The sequence below is a fragment of the Ambystoma mexicanum genome, chromosome 1p (assembly GCF_040938575.1).
Source record: "Ambystoma mexicanum isolate Mex_15411 chromosome 1p, UKY_AmexF1_1, whole genome shotgun sequence".
Taxonomy (NCBI): Eukaryota; Metazoa; Chordata; class Amphibia; order Caudata; family Ambystomatidae; genus Ambystoma; species Ambystoma mexicanum.
Window position 1 is genome coordinate 306,469,589 of NC_090921.1, and position 19,782 is coordinate 306,489,370.

The 19,782-nt window shown below is 43.9% G+C and overlaps 1 protein-coding gene across 4 annotated transcripts in view; it reads right to left on the minus strand.

The window, feature by feature from the left end:
* The window catches only part of ARID3A (AT-rich interaction domain 3A), a 650,673-nt gene extending 633,171 nt beyond the window's left edge, over positions 1-17,502 (minus strand). Inside the window, exon 1 of one of the 4 annotated variants that reach the window (XM_069647537.1) lies at positions 17,321-17,502. The gene's annotated coding sequence lies outside the window, so the exon portion shown is untranslated. Of the gene's footprint in view, positions 1-15,080; positions 15,255-17,320 lie in introns of those variants that run through there. The other 3 variants (XM_069647554.1, XM_069647528.1, XM_069647545.1) reach the window with 3 other exon arrangements.
* Between the last annotated feature and the right edge of the window lie 2,280 nt (positions 17,503-19,782).

Below are 19,782 nucleotides of genomic sequence, written 5' to 3' on the forward strand. Positions count from 1 at the left end.
CACACCATACAGTTACTGTGGTTGTTTGTTCTCTGGTTCCCTCTTGATCAAGTACATTATTGTCCATAAAACTTTTGCAGAATGTTCCTGGTCTCTTCTAGTACTTTGGAACACTCTGCAGGTTCCGGCCCCACCATTGCTGATCACATGCTCCCCTGTAATATGCCTAAGCAGTCTGCACCAGGCGTTTGGTATCCAATTCAGCTCCTGAATGGGGAAACCCATCACATTTCCATTCGAGTAACCTGTCCATTCCTCCTATTCCAGGCTAGGTCTTGTCAATTTGGGCCTAGGTGCATTCTTGCAGTCCCAGTCCTTCGAAGGATGTTGCTGCCTCCTGGGAACTGTCTGAAAGATTAGAGTAGAAGAGATACCTAGCCAGGACAGAGACTGATAGGCATTGGGTCAGACACAAAGGCACCAATGTACATACACAGCTCCACACATATTGAGGATTCAATTCAAGTCCCCCACAGCCCTTCTTGGGTCCTTGGCCTTCCTTGACTGGGTAAGACCCTGTCTCATATCCCAGAGGCATAACGAGAATCAGTGTAAATATTGACTAGCTTACCTGTCGCTAAGTTGCATGCACAAGTAGGTGCAATCTTTTCAGCAATCTGGGTGGCATTTACCCCCTATAATTGTAGACTGTCTGTCACTCTAAGGCACAAGTCTGCAACCTTTGGTTCTCCAGATGTCTTTGACTACAACTCCCATCAGCCCTAATCATCATAGTCAATGGGATGGGATTCATAGTCCAAAACATCTGGTGAGCCACAGGTTGCAGGACCCTGCTCTATGGCCTGTACACAGTGCATAGGCTGCCTTTAGGTCCCCCATTTCATTTCTCACACAACTCCCGCCCATAAAGGACTCCTCTTCTGGGTTTTGAATTGTGGTTTTGTGTACATCTGCTCTGGGTTTGGTGAGGGCACTTGTAGTTTTAACACAATCATGCTCCACCCATCTGAGAGGAATTGCAAAAAAGATGCTGGATTTCATACTGGGCAACACACAATTGTGATATGTGTGGGATTTAACAAGGTTAGCTGATAGCTAGTCAAGTTAGACTTATTTGGTTGTTTATAATAGGGTGATTACAGCATGTGGGACAGCAATGATGGGATGTTCCCAGCACTATATTTTCTGAACTACGATAACCACTGTAGTGGTCGTAACAGCCAAATGAAGGGCCGTGGCCCAGCCAATACTGGGTCTTACGTTGCACTGTAGTATGCAATTGGGTGGTGCTTGTCAAAATGTTTTTGAACTAGCACTGATTTCTGCATATCCCCATATTTCATAACAATATAAAATGAATGATGAGTTTATTAAGGCCTGTTTTATTTCTACAAATGAATCCCCTGTCAGTCTCCTCTGTCTGTTGGAGGGGTGCAATGCATATTCAAAAAGGTAATTTTTTGCCACTTTTCTATGCTTGCATGGCCCATTACCTATTGCCCACAGTAACCTGTAGCGCACAATAATTTGGCTTAATGGTGACGGTTTAGGAAATTTCATTATGGCCTGTAGTCTCGATTTCATTATGTTCCACTCCCCTGTCAATACGTAATGACCCAAACAATGTACATTTTCTTTACATAATGTCACAGAAGGCCTCAAGAATACACCAACTTCCAGATCAGGTTCAAGGTTCTTATTTATATTTCCAACAAGCCTAGTGGCTATTTCTCTCTCTCTAACATAGGGATGGGCAATAACCCAGGCTTCACTTGACCCCAGATGGTTGCTAGTGATGGGAAACCCCTACGATCTAAAAGCTATCTAACTTTAGGTGCTGGCCAAAAGGCAAATGCCTTATCTGTCTAGCCTCCTTCGTGGAACAATTAAGGTTCCCATCAAACAACATTCCCAAGGTATGATTAAAGATTGTGCCTTTCCGACACACAGGTTTTCGCCTTCTCTGGTCCAGCACCATTTTCCTACTCTCTCCCTGGTTCTTCCTTCTCTGACCCTCTGATGTTTCTCTCCCTATAATCTCTTTCCATCATTTGACCAAGCTCCTGTTATTTCTCTCTCCTCTCCAAACTACACCTATTCCTCCCTCCACACTATGGCTACTCCCATCTCTTCTCTACTATTACTACTACTACTACTGCTTCCTCCACGCTCCTACTATTCCTATGTCAGCACTACTACTACTCTTCCCTCCATACTACTCCTCCCACCACACTACTCCTCCCACCACACTACTCACTCACCGGGCTTTCACTCACTCAGTCACCCTTTTAATCACTCCATACTTTCCTATTACCCCTCTCACTCACGCAAATTGCACACACATTCACAACATAGTACTGCTTTCTTTCATCAGCCAATACCTCACCTTTTCTAGAAATCGCCTATACCCTCCACCACATAATCTTTCCTCCTTAAGGTCCCTTGGACTGATACCTCCAACTCCTCTTCTGACCTAACCCGAACAACACACAACGTCCTGTCCTCTATTATATCATCCCCCTTCTGTTTCCATTGGTTCTCCCCTTCTTGTTTCTCGGGCCAATCTTGCCTTGCCTGCACGGGAGGTGTTCAGTAGAATACATAAAAGGGTATCTAAGCCCTGTCACTTTCGCTCATGCAGGTCCGCCACAGATTGGTAATCGTGATCCGATACAATCAAGAGATCCAGTTCATGCTAGTGTCCAAATTTGATGCTGGAAATGCATCGGAGGGACAGGGCCTCTGATTCCCTGTCCGTTATTGCTATTTATCATGTGTTCTGACTTGTTTTCCGGGCAGGAGTTCACGTGGGACTCCTGGCGGTGCGGCTCTTCCTGTATTTGGTTTGGTAAACAGACCCCTGGGATACCCTTAGGGCACCCATGGGTGGGAGTACGCCCCTGTACTCCTAGTGTATGTTTTTGGGCACCTGTGTGTGGCCCCAAGAGCAGGGTACATGCTGGTGGCAGCTCCATGCAAGAATTGACAGGTGCCCTGAGCATCCTCCATTTTGGGATGCCCAGGCACTGTAATTGGAATCAGTGGATTCCTGATAGGAAACAAGATGGCCCCTGTGGCCTCTTGATTTCTATCGCCTGTTACATTACTTTTCCCAAAGACCCGGGAAGCCCTGACTCTGTCCCTTGCCCCTGACTGGCTGTTTGGTGGAAGTTCCATATATGGTGTTGTGGGAAAGTTCAGGCCAGACTGGCTGGAGCCTTCCCAATGATTGTATGTTTTGGGTACGCCTGTGGGGTGAGACCTGAGTGAATGGAGTGTGTGACGAATACACATTTCCTATTGTGGGTGTCTAGTATCTGGTGTTTGACACAATGACTGAGACAGCCCTGCCCGAAACTGGTATGAATGCAGTGTGTAGAGTTGAATAGCATGGTACTTGTCCGAATCCACATTCCGTGTTGTGAGTGTCTGGATGGAGAAGAATGGCCTGAATGCACCGTACACCTGATTGGCTGACTGACTGCCTGAATGCCCTTCTAAGTGATTGGTTGCCTGAGTGTGACCCGGCAGAGTGAATGGGAGATCAACAGTATATCTGGGGGCCTCTCACTGCTAGAATTCGTTCAGAATCTGAAGTTGATACTTAATGCTTACTCTCGAAGCCGAGTGGGAAGAAAAAGGTGAACCGCTGTTCCATTCCTTGCAATCTGAAAGCTGCAGTGTCTTCAAGAACTGATCCAAGAGAGGACCTGGCTACGAGACCTCTTCCCGAGATACGAGTGACCATCGTCCACCAGCTGATCTTTGCCAAAGCTCCTTGTTAGGCAGACCTACGAAAGGCTGCCGACCGGAGAAGGGGTCCGCCAAGGAGGATCTGCTCCCTTTGCCTAAAAACCTTTGATCCAAGTACTCCCTTGTTCATCACCGTCGACCGCTTTCGTCCTTCCAGAGAAAGTCAAGGTCATCAAAAATCGGGGAGAATCCGCTGTTGGGTTTCCTGCCACCGGAGGACCTCAGAGATGCCGACAAAGCTACTGAAGCTAGCCCTGGTCACATCCCGCTCGCCGACGCCAGACGCTGACGACTCGACGTCCTTGCAGGGCCAAAGTTCTTCAAAAACTCTTTTTTTAGCAACAAACCTTCATCGTCAAGGTGCACCGCACGCTTCCCCTGCCCCTGTTGCAGGACGTTTTCGATCACTCATCTACGAGCACCACAAGGGCCGAAGCTGCAACCTCAATGACGTTTACCCGTTCTTCATCTCGGAAGGTCGACGATCCGTGGCTCATGCTTGAAAGGTAGTGCACTCAAGAAGGGCCCGTCGATTCCCCGACGAAGAACTCTACAACACAAGGTACATTTCGCCTGAAGAACTATAGAAGAAGATAAGACTTTAATAGACAATATATGGACTGGGCTTGTAGTGCATCTTCATATACAGGTTGCCCAGGTCGAGTGATCCTCATACAGAACTGGGTGTGGTTGGTAGGGACTCAGTATTCTGCCAATTGTCTAACTAACTTGTCTTCCTCTTAAATCTATGGTCGATATCGTTTTACTTTATTGATTCATTTGCTATGTGAACTGAGTACAGTTGATGCATTTGAATGGAATCAGAGTAATAGTGGTACCACCTAGTACTGTATATATTTACCATTTTAGAATTGTCAGAGCACAAAGTGTATTATCGTGATTGTGTATATAACCTTGAACCTTAATTATACAATAACTTTATTTTAACTAATACAGTGTGTGGACATTCCTTTGTGGGTGCTTGGGGCCTACACAGTGCTTAAGAACTAGCCAGCATTACCTCCTGAGAAGCTAGGCCTTGATTGCTCGACCATGATACCAATAATAGAGAATCTTGGCTTGGGTCCTCTGTGCTTCTCCCCTGCCATATAGGGAGCAGGAGTACAGACACCCCCCTCCGGTAGCTTTACACCAAAGCGAGCTTCTGAAAGTTCCTGTTAATAAGCTGCTCCCCATTTCCATTGTTGGTAAGGGGCAGCTGTTGCTGATAATCTGTTTCAACCGGCGGATCCACGGCTATGATGCAAGTGAGTTTGTGCTAATATTTAGAGGCTGTGAAGCATCTCTGGTGGGCTGCTCTCTCTTTGGTTCAACACAGAGCCTCCTGGTTCTTGTAGCTCTCTGGAAACACAGAGAAAGACTGGCCAGCCTTGAAGACAAAGGTATGGAGTAATCAAGAGTGGTACTATAATCAATTATAGGGGTAAATATGGAACTGACAGGGACTGGGGCCCTCCCAACTCATAACTTCCCCCTCAGGGGTAGGAATGGCCAGGGTTTCCAACCTGGTAGTCCTCCCACTCCAGGCTCAGAGGGACCCCAACCATTCTTGGCAGGGTTAGGCTACTGGCCTTATCACACACCTCCATCCTTTCCTGAAACTAACTGCCTGGGGAATACTGGGATGAGAAATTGATGTTGGCCGGTTTTGCCCCTGCCCAAAAGGAAAAGTAGGGCTGCAGGGCCAAGAACTACCACCAGGCACAGGGGCTGGTGCCCTTGTTCCAGGCTATTCACACTAAGGGGGCATTTTATGTAATAAGTTCAATTGGTGTTCAGTGAGGTAATATTTTAAACTATGGATGACTTGATTGTCAGGTATTCTAATTCCACCTTGGGTAAGAGTTTCCGGCTGGCATACATTATGGGCTTTTCTTCCCCTTCTGTATCTCAGATAGGACAATCGTAGAGGCATCTTGCCCATCATGCAATACACGTTACTAGCTAGATGGCATGGGCCTTATGTCGTCACTGAGGCAGTCTAATCCCTCACATATTAACTCCAATGAGCCAATAGGCGGGAACTATTTGACTGCATCATATAAATAAGTTGAAGGCTTGGAGGGAAAACAGTAATCCACAACTCTTAACTTTCCATTTCAATAACACTCTGGAGACTCTGCTACCAAATCCCAGTATACAGGATCACCTTACTACCATGTCTCCCCACAGCCGGTGATCAGCAGCTAGGCAAATTGATAGTGAAATATGAAGTAAGGAGGTTGGAAAGATATGGGAAAATTCAAGTCTTTATTTACATAGACCCTGCAGCAACAGAAGCCACAGCTCTCACTCCCAATACTGCTTCAACCGTCCTACTCCCCCAACATTCCAACAAAGAACCCCAGGCTGCCTAATCACAAGCCCACTAACACACATCCCCCACCTCCTATAAAACAATCAAGGAAAGGAACACCTGGCTTAATAGAGAGAAAAAAGAAAAGGATGGGGAAACAAAAATAAAGAATAAAAAATAACCTGCAATTAACATGAGTAAAACCTGTAAATGAACATAGTACACCAGTTTAGATAGCACAATACTCTTGAATAACACAAGCTCCGAGCTTTAGAATAGCACAAGCTACTGTACCCTTATCGCATGGTTAAGCAGTGCAATCACCTCCCTGGGCTCATAAAATTTGGATTGCCCTTTAGCCATCCATACACCACTCATGATTTCACCCAAAACCCCCCTCTACTTCCACATGAGCCTTGGTCCTCTTACCCAACCTGGCAAAGTCTTTTTTATATTTATCCTGCACCATTTTGTTTCTCTTCCTGAGAGTCTCTACCAACTCCTCATTGCTTTTCACCACCCCAGCCACATCATTCACCCAAGCCGGAATGAGACCTGTGTTGGCCTCTGTACCTCTCAAGAACTCTGAAAGGCGTTATACCAGTAGCTCCTTTGGGTGACACACACACATTCCAAATTAGTTTCTTGATTGTATCCACAACAACAACAACGTTCCTCACCGCTTGCTGTATGATTCCCACCAGCACTCTGTTCAAACATTCCACTAGTCCATTCGACTGCAGCCGATACAAAGACATAAACTTCCATTTTACTTCTCTCCGCCCCATGGTTAGCCATCTCCCCACTCCTAAATTGAGGCCCATTGTCACTTACCACCTCCGCAGGATAACCCTAACCCTCTCTCCGAAACACTTGTTCTAAAAACTTAATGATTTCAGTATTTGTAACATTCCTGACCCACTTCACTTCTGGCCACTTCGAGAAGTAATCAACCAATACAATCAAAAACGTTCTCTCCTTTCCCAGAACCTCATACAGCCCTAGAATATCAATAGCCACCTTAGACCATGTGCTCACAGGTAGTGGCACCGGCAAGACCTCCTGCTAGTGCCATTTCAACACCTTATCACAGTTCCGGCACTCTACACACTCCCTGATAATTCTTTAATCCATCATGTGCATTGTGGGCCACCAATATCTCTCTCTCAACTTCCTTTTAGTGATTGTAATACCTGAGTGCCCTTCATGAGCTTTGCTGACCAGTTTCTCTCTGAAACACACCGGCACAACTAAAGGTCCACTCCCCTCAAAAGGAGATCACCCTGCAGCGTGCACTGATCCTTAACCGCCCAAAAAACCCTGGATTCATCTGTAATATCACTTTAATATTTTTCTGAGAGTACAGTCCTCCTGTACACCACCTTTCCTCTCCTCTTTTTTGACAACAGCATATTCGTCCTCCAGAAAAGCCACCATTTCCTCTTCTTCAATTGACACCAGATTACCAGTGTCCTCTGCCTCCAAGGGCGTTCTTGACAAAAAAGAGTGACCCGGTTAAGTACTCCAGGTACATACTCTACTTTGAAACTATACTCCTTTACCCTCAAACACAAGCAAGCAATCCTGAGAGTAGCTCTCAACATGCCTTTAACTGTGAGCAGTTCCGCCAATGGCTTATGATCTGTTCTACCAACAAACTTCTGCCCCCAAACATACTCAATTCCCCACACACGCCAGTAATTCCCTCTCAATCACTGAGTATCTTCCCTCACATTCAGTGGTTGCTCTAGACACATGACATATCATTCTTTCGTCATTTCCCATTTCTTTGAGACAGCACAGCACCCAACCCTTTCACACTCGCATGTACTGTAATGATACATTCTTCATCCAACTTAAAACTCCCAAGGTTCTTGGCATCACAGATCTTCATATTGATCAACTCTAAAGCTTCCGGACATTCTGCATCTCATTCAACATCTACTCTATTCTTCAGTAGCCTTCTAATAGTCTCAGACAGAGCAGGAAAATCCTTCACGAATGTTTTATAAAACTCAGCAAGACCTAGAAAAGTCCTCACCTCATCCTTATTACTAGGAATAGGTGCTTCTGTAACAGCTCTCATGGCATCCACCTTGGGGCGATACCCCTTGCCATTGACCACGTGCCCCAGATATTCCACCTCTTTCACCCTATACCGACAGTTACTCCACTTAATTGTCAACCCCCATGTCTCTCAACTTTCCCAAAACCTCAGGCAATCTTTTATCATGTTCAATTTCCGGTCTACCATAAACCAGAATACCATACTGATGGACAAGCTTGACCTTCAACCAGTCGAAGACTACCATTCATCAAATGTTGAAAGACTCCTACAGCCGAGGCTAAACCAAACAGCATATGATGAAAACAGTACAATCCAAAAGGTGTGATGAAAGTGGTCAGTAACTCGCATTCCTCAGCAAGTGGTATCTGATGATAGACCGTTGGCAAGTCAAAACTTGAGAACATCGTAGCATCCGTGACACTGTTCAAAATGTCCGTTATGATTGGAAGGGGAAAATTGTCTACTACAATGCTCTTATTCACCTCCCGGAGATCCACACACATCCTGATATTTCCATTTTTATTTCGTGCCAATACTATGGGACTGACCCACTCTGCCGCTTCAACCCTCTTGATTATACCTTTTTCCAGCAGCCTCTCCAGCTCAGACTCCAACTCACCCATAATTGACAACAGTAAATGTCTTTGTTTGTGACTCACAGGCTTCGATCCTGGAGTTAGGACAATTGTGTGGACAAATTCCAACCCCTCCTCACCTACAGTATTTGCTGCGGGGTCTGTGGCATCTGCTCGCTTCACTTGTCTACTGTTTGCAGTGGCCTCACGCACTGCTTGTCCTCTGCTTCCACTGTCTCCCTTGTACACCTCACTGGAGCCACGTTGTCCAGACCAGCTCCTCATCCCCAAAATGAAGTAAGGAGGTTGGAAATATATGGGTAAGTTCAAGTCTTTATTTACATAGACCCCGAAGCAACAGGAGCCACTGCTCTCACTCCCAAAGCTGCTTCAATCGTCCTGCTCCCCCAACATTCCAACAACGAACCCCAGGCTGTCTAATCATGAACCCACTACCACAAACTACCCGGATGTATTCTCTGCAAATCCAGTAAGAGTAAAAATATGGTGCAAACACCCCCAAATACTGAGCATGTTGCTGAAGTCAATGAAACCAGGAAACACAGGCAAACATTTATACAATGGAACGCTGCTTGCTGTCAGAATGACCACACTGAGTAGCGGTGTGGCTCCTATGAATGCTTGTATTTACTCCGTCGTCTGAGCCATCATTGTGCAGCATGACATGATCGCTGCAATGCCTTCTGGGCAAAGGAGTTCACGCAATGATCCCAAAGACGATGTTTATTGGCAAGCTGCATGGCAGAGGTTACGACATTATGTCACACTTCAATAGGTCAAATCTTTCCATTGGCTTGCTCAATAGTTATACAGTTCAATAGATGGATTTCTGGGATCAACTGGCCTAGATGAACATCTGGATATGTGGCATGAATTCACAGGATAATCTTTCATAAAGTTATTATTATTAACAATTGTACCGATGATTAAAAAAAAACAGGCAATTTGAATTTGGCTTTCCATTTGTTTCTGAGTAATACAGTTGGAGATGTATATGCAAAATAATGTTAACGCCCGAGTAAGGTTAATTCAATGGCCCATTATATTTCTGAAGCATCTTCAAGTATCTTTTCTTTGGATTGCCAAACCATGATGCTAGCAGACCTTTCAGTTAATAATTAGGCTGAATATGCTAACAGGGGCTACTTTTGTTTGAGCTTCCATTAGGCTGACAACCTGGTCATGGTTTACTACCTTAACTTTTTGTAATTTTAATTGGTTATAATACCCAGAGGCTTCTAAGCACGGACCCGGGGAGCTATCTGTTGGGTCTTGTATTTATTACGTGCAGGTGAGTTTCACTCCATGTAGAATGTTCATCTGGAATGTTTACTGTTGTGTTGAGAGAACGTTCCTTTTTATTCAGTTCGGGCTGACTCTCTGCTTTTATCAGACCGGTGGATGTCTTTTCCTGCCTCTGATATTTACCATCTACCTTCATCACTGCTATATTTTTGAACTTGACATCTTATTTAAATAAAAAGCACATCTCAAATACAGACCGTGTGATCCTCAATCTGTCCCAAGATGTGCGACGTAACATTGGCGATGAGGATGGGATTAAGCAAGGGATTAAGCAAGGCGTCCGATCTCTACTCGGAAGAAATGGTAGTTGCAGTGTGCTATTGTACGCAGAGTGGTAAAGAGAAGAAACAAGGCAGTTGCAGCATCGCAAGCAAAGACAGGGATGAAAGCCTGCATGAGGTACACAGCGTTCGGGAAGAAGGGCTGGCGCCATGGGAAGACATCCACCGGGTCTGTTACCCACCCCTTCCCCCAGTTGAGGTGTCCGCTCTGGAGGGGATGGATGGAGTTTTTCACCGCCGGCATACTGTTTGCTCGGCGTGTGACTATGCCGATGGAAAAGCAGTCAGCACACGCACATAGCAGAAGTCACAGACACAGATGTTCTGGAGTTTCGCGCTGTACCATTCAATGAGAGAAGCACAGGCGTAGAGAGCGGATGTTGGACTGTGATTCAACATACATTGGTGAGGAAGTATGTTTTACCTGTTGTTCGTGTTGGGCGCTGCTCGTGTGCTATGGGAACTCCGCAGCTGCCAATCGCTGGCAGCGATATGGTGACGTCACTGAAAGGAGGTTTAAATCTTTCCTCTGCCAAGAGTGACGGTTGCCCCAACGACACTGATCTGTCTCATTTGAAAGTCAACAAAGCGCGGTCGTTTGTTTCTAAGGTTGGTTGGCCTTGCACAAGATCCAGCAGTAACCGGAAGGAGAGAATGTCTGAGAGCTCAACAGGCAGCGTGTCCAGTTCTACCATAAGGAATGAACTTAACGAAGTTCATGTTTTGGCTGCGGATTTGCCGGGTGAAGGGGCTTCCAGCAAGAGTTTCGTTCTAAGTACAATTGGCCCTGTGGAAACGACGCCGAGTTTGTCAAAGGAATGGAATGGAGAAAACAATGATACTGTAACTATAACTGTGTATTTACTGCTTCAAAGTGGTCCGAACAGGATTGTGGTTCTGTAAGAGTTGAAGTACCAGCATGGAGGCGGCTGGACAACGGCCCATCTATTTGGGATTGGTTTGATGACATTTTGGGGAATTTTCAAGAACTTCCTTCTCGTATTGATGATGATGTGTCGGGGAATGCACAAGAGTGTCCCGTCATGAATGAGGAGAGCAACTGTTTGGAGTTAGCTTGGCAAGATAGCCATTTTGGCTATTTTAAAGAGCCGTTAAGAAGAAATGTATTTTAAGGATGTGCCTCATAGAATGTTGCTGCTGTAATATTACTGCATGGTCACTCGGGTGATAGTATATTGGGCATCAGTGATTGGAATGTATATATATATATCAAAAATGTTTCTTTTGTTCTGCATTTTACAATTATTCTGTTGTAGCATTATCATTCATGCTCTGCCTGTTTCTTGCATGAATTCGTGTGGTGTGTCTATGTGACTTTGACTCTTCATCTGAAGCACTATTTGCATGGTGTTGTGCACATAATGAATTTTGTTATGACTTTTGCAGCAGTGCGTTTAGTATTGTCAACATGAAGCATTGGTATACTGTTTGGGTCCTGATGCTGGTTGGGCATTAAGAGTTGTGAGTTTGGTTTTGAATTAACCTTTGTCAGTTCAGCTACTTACAAAGATGTTTCTATTGTTTGCTGATTTATTTAGGAATAGCACTGAGCATAGAACAAATATGGTGTTGTTTGTTCCATGATTTCATGGTTAAGTTGTGTATCGGACTCCACAGGTATCCTGTTGTGGTTATATTTGGGGGTACTCACAGTTGAGGTACTAAAGTAGTACTTCAGCTCTGTTTATTTTTCACTGGACTTTATAGGAGTCCATTTTCAATTGTGGCTTAGTTGAGTCACGTTTGTGTTGGTGAACTGGGTTTCCCCTGGTTCGTATAATGCCTCAGCTAATATTATTTGTTGGGCAATGTATGTTTTTGGGTGACAACGTTTTTCAAAGGGGATTGTCACTTTATTAAAAGCGCACAACATCATTCTCACTGTTTTTATTTCCTAACAACCTCTTTCGTTCACAATTTAATTGTAGCGGACCCTGCAGGTATGAATAATGCATTCGTGTGGTGTTGATTCAAATTTCTATTGCTTATTCACGCTGAATTAGTCTCTATGGTCATGTTGTGAGAAAGGTCTGAGGGTTGTCGATATGTAATGTATGTGTGATTGAGCTTTTAAAACTACAAATGGGCACTACGATTTTATTGTGAAATTTAAAGAAATTGGAATGTTTCTTTTGGCTTGGTAGCATGGAGGTGGTGTTGTTATTATTGCACCACACGTGTGTAACATTTACACCCCAGTACACAAAGAATTGTAATTTTGTTCTGGGTGACATAAATGTTCAATGATCTATTTGTTCTTGACTAGTGAGTGTTACAATCTATATAAGTGTCTTGGGATGGTTCAACATCATTTCCTACAGGAATGAATTTTAGGACCATTCCGTTCCAGGTTGGTGGACTGTGAGTATGTTGCTGGTTTTGTTTTTGGACTAGATTGGGGGCTGGTTCCAGGTTTGTAAGTTTGCGTATTGGCCTGCCACAGGTTAGTTGGTTATGGTAAGGTTATTTTTGATGGGGTATGAAGTTGTTGTGGAAGGGTAATTTAAGTCATTGATTGGGTGAATTATACCTAATTAATTATATCCATTTACGATCTATTTACATGATTACAAATTACTTGTTAAATGTCAAAGGGGAAAGATGTGTTGGGTCTTGTATTTATTACGTGTAGGTGAGTTTCACTCCATGTAGAATGTTCATCTAGAATGTTTACTATTGTGTTGAGAGAACATTCATTTTTATTCAGTTGGGGCTGACTCTCTGCTTTTATCAGACAGGTGGATGTCTTTCCCTGCCTCTGATATTTACCATCTACCTTCATCACTGCTATATTTTTGAACTTGACATCTTATTTAAATAAAAAGCACATCTCAATTACGGACCGCGTGATTCTCAATCTGTCCCAAGATGTGCGATGTAACACTATCCTCCCGAGATGTCAAAGGTGACACTCTTTAAGTGTAATAATAATTTTGAATGTGGGAGTTTGGAAAACAGATCTCTGGCCATGTGAGTACTTTAGATTTCTATCTCACAGGACACACCACATTTCAGCCTCTGCTGGAATTGTTAAATGTATTTACTAGAAATACTTCCTTAAAATATAGCTCACAAGGGATGGTACTGCTCATTAACTCAGAGGTTGAATTCAGTTGACCCCTTGTATTATTGTATATCTAATAATGTGTTCATGGTAACATATAATACATATTTCCACTCCTGATGGCCCAGCCAGATCTCCTGGGACATTTAAACCACCACCATTTGAATAAATAAGCAGGGCTAAAATGGAGTTTTAACTTGTGGTCAAGTCGGCAAGCATTAGTTAACCCGTCTGAAGCTATATATGAATTTGTGTGCATTAAGAGCTTATTTACTTCTATTGTAATGACCCAGTGTAAACCAGTCTTATAAAAAAAAACAGTGACTTCCCACCTTTAAATTTAACTGATCGTGATTAAGAATATTTTTGTAATTTAAACTCTGCCAATAAAATAGAAATATGCTACAATGTGATGCTTAATTTTGAACACATGGCAACAGAGGGTTTTCTTTTAATAATGCAATTACAAGTCACATTCACAGTTACTAGTTTCAATATTGCATACTAGTTTTCTTCTGAGCTTTTCAGTATTTCTCGCATGATTCTTTGTGCAACACAATGTTCAAGTTTCAATTTCTGCCTTACGTTTCAGTAAAGTTCAGGATGTGTGACAAAATCTGTGCCATTTGTCGGGTGCTGTCTGTTACAAATGTATCTGCAAAGCATTATACTGTATAATGGAAAGTGTGAGAGATTCATAAATGGTCCCAGACAGTAAGGAATTAAGAGTGTGGCAGGTGAGTTCCATCATGGAAGGGTTTCTGCATTGGGATATGGAATGTTTCCATTTTAAGTTGGAGAAGTGGAAGGAAGGGAAAGGAGTGCTGTGGTGCTTGGGCTGCTGTAACTGACATACTTGGAATAAAGCATTACTTAATCTACTCACAGAGACTCAGCATGGACTTAATACTGGTGACAAGAAGGTTCTTGGACGAACCTCTAGCAGCCCCATTTCCTAGACTGCTGATAACCCATGGGTGTCGTCTACTCGCAGCGGCTCACGCATCATCTTTATCTGATCAGGCTTCCTGTTTTTATGTTACCTGAGGGCTCACTCAGCATTGCCAAGAAATGTATAATTGGTGATGGTTGCAGATTTGTCTAGTATTCTACTATTTAATGATACTATTACAGTTGAGCTAATAACTTGGTTTATTGTCGTGCTGCTTATTCTGTCCTTTTCCCAATGTCACCAGAACATGGTTTGGCTTCTTTCTCAGCACTCACAGTATTTGACTTTACACTGCATCAAAGCGCTGTCTCAAGCCTGCTCCACCACATCTACATGATTCACTAGGTTACTATGTAACTCCACTTCCCACTCTGGCTTCCATTTTTCATTTGATTTGTTGCTTTTTAATCTTACACATTCACATTTCTCAATACCCTTAAAGAATATATCAGACCACTTGCACTCCTTGTAAACCACATGCCAAGTCTATTAAGCTCTACACTGTCATGCGTAGCTCAGAACTACCCACTCGCTGATCTGGTCACTGACACTTAACCAGACCAACACCGTAGCTTGCATTTAAGTGCTGAACATTTTTCAAATGCTTTGAAGTGCATGAATGTGTTTCACCTCACTTTAAGATTTGAATCAATATAGCATGCCATATGTAATCTCGTCGCTAGACTTGGATGCCTTACCACGATACTGGCAGATTTAAGTAATGGCAGAGCTCCTCATACATCTCATTTACACTGTACTCACTGTAGCAATAGGTGGGTTGTGATCACAGTGGATCCAATACTTTTCCTTGTTGTCAAAGATGCAAGTAAAGACTTTTACATGTAGATTTCACATATTTTGTTACTAAAAGGCACCCGATACCAATCCTGCATCTGCACTGCATCAATCCTTAGCCATCACTTCAAGTGCCTATCTAACACTTCTCACATAATAGACCACATTACATCATAAACCGTCAACATTCCAGATCCCTTTGGCTCATCCCATCAATACAAGAAGCATTAACATTCACCCATACTGGACTCTGACCAGGATCTAGAAAGCAGTGTTAGGGTAAATTTAGATATACTTTGGGTCATGTCAGAAAGAAAATTGTTTGATGATTCATATGCTGTGGTCCTGTACTAAATTTCTTTCATTATGGTCAGATGTAATGGACAGACTGGATATGATTCTGTCTTTTTCTATATAAAGTTCCCTTTGACTACTGTGCCCGGGTTGTTCCCTGTGTTGTCTCAGTTTACAACTCCTATGACAAAATACCTCTGCCAGGCCCTAACATTAAAACCTTTTTGTGAGGTCTTGGAAATATAGATGCATGGGTAAATATTTGCTTTCATTCCATCTCTTTTTGGCATGGGTTAGGTGTCAAACTGGTCTGATGTTCAAGAAGTCAATTCAGAAGTGCAATCTGCTGTTGGATTCGTCTACAAATACAGTTGGGGAAGGTCACTCAGAGTGGGACCAATAGATATAGTGCCTATGCGTAAATTGTAGTGCAAACATTCACTCTTAGTCTGGGCAATCTTCTTGATGCATAAGGTTGATCTTGTCACTTGTATGAAGAGATTAACTCCTGTGTTTGACCAAGAGTATAAGTAAATTAAAGAATAGTAATCTCTCACAGATCAAAAGCACCTGAGAACAAAAAGAATTCTGGAGACCCAATGAGTAAGCAAAAAAAAATGTGTTTTTTTATTCACATAAATTAACCACAGGAAGGTATCAGATCTTGATTAGAATATCCTTGTGTAGGCTCATCTGTGAGCCTCTTGTCCTTAGTATTGTCCTCTTTATATCCTCTTCTTAATAGTTCCTCAATATTGGTGCAGTATAAGCTTGAAAAAAGGGGCCACCCATCTAACCAGCCTATGAATCATAAAGGCATGGATTGAACTTTACACTTGGACATATAGCTGTCAAGTACAACATCATAATATTGAAATCCTCCTCCTGAAGAGCCACATAGAGGTGGTGAAACACGTGTAGAGGACAAGAGGACACAAAAAGGGACAACAGAGGACAAGAGGACACTAAAAGGGACAACAAGAGGACATAAAAGAGGACTAGGAAACAAAGAGGATAACTGAGGAAATATTAGAGGACAGGACACAGAGGAAATATTAAGAAAAGTATATAAAAAGGACAATAGTAAGGACAAGAAGCTCACAGATGAGCCTACACAAGGATATTACAATCAAGATTGTATAACTTCCTGTGGTTAATTTGTGTGAATAAAAACAAAGAAATACTTTTGTTCTCAGGCACATTTGAACTGTGAGAGATTACTATTCTTTGATATAGTGCCTAGTCGATCATTTTCTGTAACCTGGCACTGATAACCTGACCTTAGGCTTTTGGCAAATGATAAGGGTGAAAGGAACCGATTTCAAGAAAATATATGGTAGGATCTCAAAATCTTTAAATTATTTTCTACTAAGCCATCTGCCTGGGGTCCATATATGCAGATGCATAATGTATCGATTTGTAACGTAATTTTGACTTCCCCATGACTTTATCCATAAAGGTAGATCCCCGATTAGTAAGTATTTCCTTTGAGAATCCTACCTGTTTTAATAAAAGGTACTAGTTTCTTGAGGATTTGCTGTGTTGTATTATTTTGCAGTAAATATGCCTCTGGGTAGCAGGCTGCATAATGAACAAACAATAGTATTTAGAGGCTGTCCGCCAGAGATGGTTCCAAAGGTCCTATGATGTCCATCAATATCTGGAAAAAAATTCCCTTAATAATGAGGGATTGAAGTGGGGCCCTGCAAGACCCCAGTCACAAGAGTAGGAACCAAGGTGTATCCAGAAACATGTGCCATATCTATCGCCATTCATACCTCCATAGCAACATCGGCAACGCCCACCACCACCAAGCTGCCTGTCTCCATACCAGCTGCTGCACTCATCACCACCTAGTCAGTCAACTACCTTGTCAGATGAATCCTCACCACAAATTCCAGCAGGTAGCCTACCTCGTGCGACCAGAGCCCAACCAGTCAGCCTGAATCGGACTACAGTGCAGCCTCTTTGTCACCGGTCGGTGGTGGGGCTGGAGTTGTGCTGCCTTTGTCACACCCCCCCTCAAGGCCATGCGTCTTCTGTGACAACTCCTCCTCAATCCTCTGTCGCTGGTGACACTGTACACACAAATGACAATGATGAGGCTTCAGACGGTCACAATACAGCAATAAGCCAGTGATGCCACATGCAACAGCTTACCTGTTCGCCAACCTGATGGCCTGGGCAGTGATCCATTATTTACCATCTGAGAGGATCAAAATAATGAAGCAGCCGCAGGAGACGATTGAACAGTTCACAGAACTCCAGCGCAGCATGCAAGGAGAATAAGGAGGGAAATGACAGCACATTGCTGCCACCTAATTGAGGCGACTGCAACAAATAGTGTGGTAGGTCACAGGGTTCGGGAGCTTGACGAAGCACTGTCAGATGGCCCCAAGAATATGCAGAGGGCACTTCCCCTTACAATACCGAACATGTGAGGCCTGGAATCAGTCAGCTCTGCCTCTGTTTCCCCCGTTGGCGGTCATAGCGTACCGCAACTCACACACCAAAAGTGACTTCTGACCAAAAAAAACACAGAAGAAAAAATTGCCAGACTCCTAGATGACATTGAGATGGAGACTGAGGGTGAAGGGAGGATATGGGAGTTTGGGATTAATAGTGGAGGGAGGTGCATGGGTGTTGGGGATTGAGGGTGGAGGGAGGGCTTGGATTTTGGGGATTGAGGCCGGAGGGAGAGCATGGCTCCTTCTTTGAATAATCAAAACAACATTTGAACAGATGTAAGGAGAGTTATTGTGTGACTATATACAATTGTGTGAGGTATGTGTAATCAAATGTCCTAAAGGAAATTCTCAATTGGTTCTTGGTGCACAAGATGACTGTCCCTACATTCATCACGATCACTGCTTGGTGGCAAGTAGGCCCCAGCATATGCGTCATCATCCTCTGGGGGAGCCATGTTGACATCCAGGGGCAGGCAGGCGAACATGTCTCCTAATGTACATGTTGTGTAGCATGACACATACCACAACAATTTCGCCCACCTTGTCTGTCTTGTACATTAGGGCTCCTCCTTTCTGATGGAGAAACCAGAACCATCGCTTCAGCAGGTGAAAGGTATATGTGCCTCATTGTACACCTCCTCCTGTGCTGTCCGTGGCTTCCTAATAGGTGTCATCAGCCTTGGGAGCTGAGGATAGCCAGAGACACCTGTAAAATAAATGGGGAGATATGTTGACAGCAGAAATATGAGCAAGTGTAAAATTTAGTAATAACATGATGCTCAACATGTCAGCTACTGTACATTCGGCACAATTTAAATTCACAAGTTGTTTCTCTCTTGCCCTTCATTATATAACGCCTTGTGAAATATGGGAGGAAAGGGTAAATGTCTCTACTGCAATCCCCCATTTCACACATCACAGTCACATCAGAGGTAAAAGTCATATAAACTGCAACTGGATAGTCAATGAACATGCTGTCTGTGTATATTCCGCAGTGGGCACTCATGCATGTGCTCTGATAAGCTTTGTGGTAATCCTGTGCACTTTGTCTTATGCTCCTGATCTTGGGAAATTATATTCATGGGTTGTAGCATTCATGCCATCATTGCCCGTCAGTGTTGCGCTGTCATTGAGCACAGGAAACCTATGGTATGTCCTGTGTGGGTATGGTTTCCCTATGCATTATTGAACTGGTAGTTCAATCTATGTATATTTCTTAATACATCTGGGATCATGCATTTCTGTCAAGCTCTGACATTGTCCTGCAGGGCCTTGTCTGGTGGGATGCTGTTCTTATGTGATGTGTCAGAGGGCAGAACATTCATGCACAGCGCTGTGGCAGGGCATGCATTACATTGGCATCAAATAAGAGTTTGCCCCCAACCATTGCACGTAGCATTTGCACTTGAGAAGCCTGTGTGTGTTGTATGATACATACTCAGAATCTGGGCCAGTTGCCCTCTGTGGGTCGCCATATATGATGGCGGTGTACTGTTTTTGCAGGACGAAGGCATCATAGGTGGACCTTCGAAGCAGGTGCACAAGTGTGTCACTGTGAGTTCTGCCTCACAGGTCCCCGCTACGTTAACGGAATGTTGTTTCCTGTTCTTGAACACCTTGGGCCTCATTACGAGTCGGCCGGAAAATCCGGCACAATTACCGGCATGGCGGGAAGTGCGTGTCCGTGCCCTCAAGAACCCGCTACCAGCAGGCGATCACGAGTGCGCGAGCACGCGCGTCCCCCCATGCCGGTAGTGGAAAAACCGCCATCCCGGTAACGTCCCACCAATCCCCCTATACCGGCATTGTGGCTTTCGTCCACTCCGTAACCGCCTTCAATGAACCCTTAAACACCGGCACGGTAACTCCGGCACGGAATAACCGTGTTCGCAAAACCGGACCCGGAA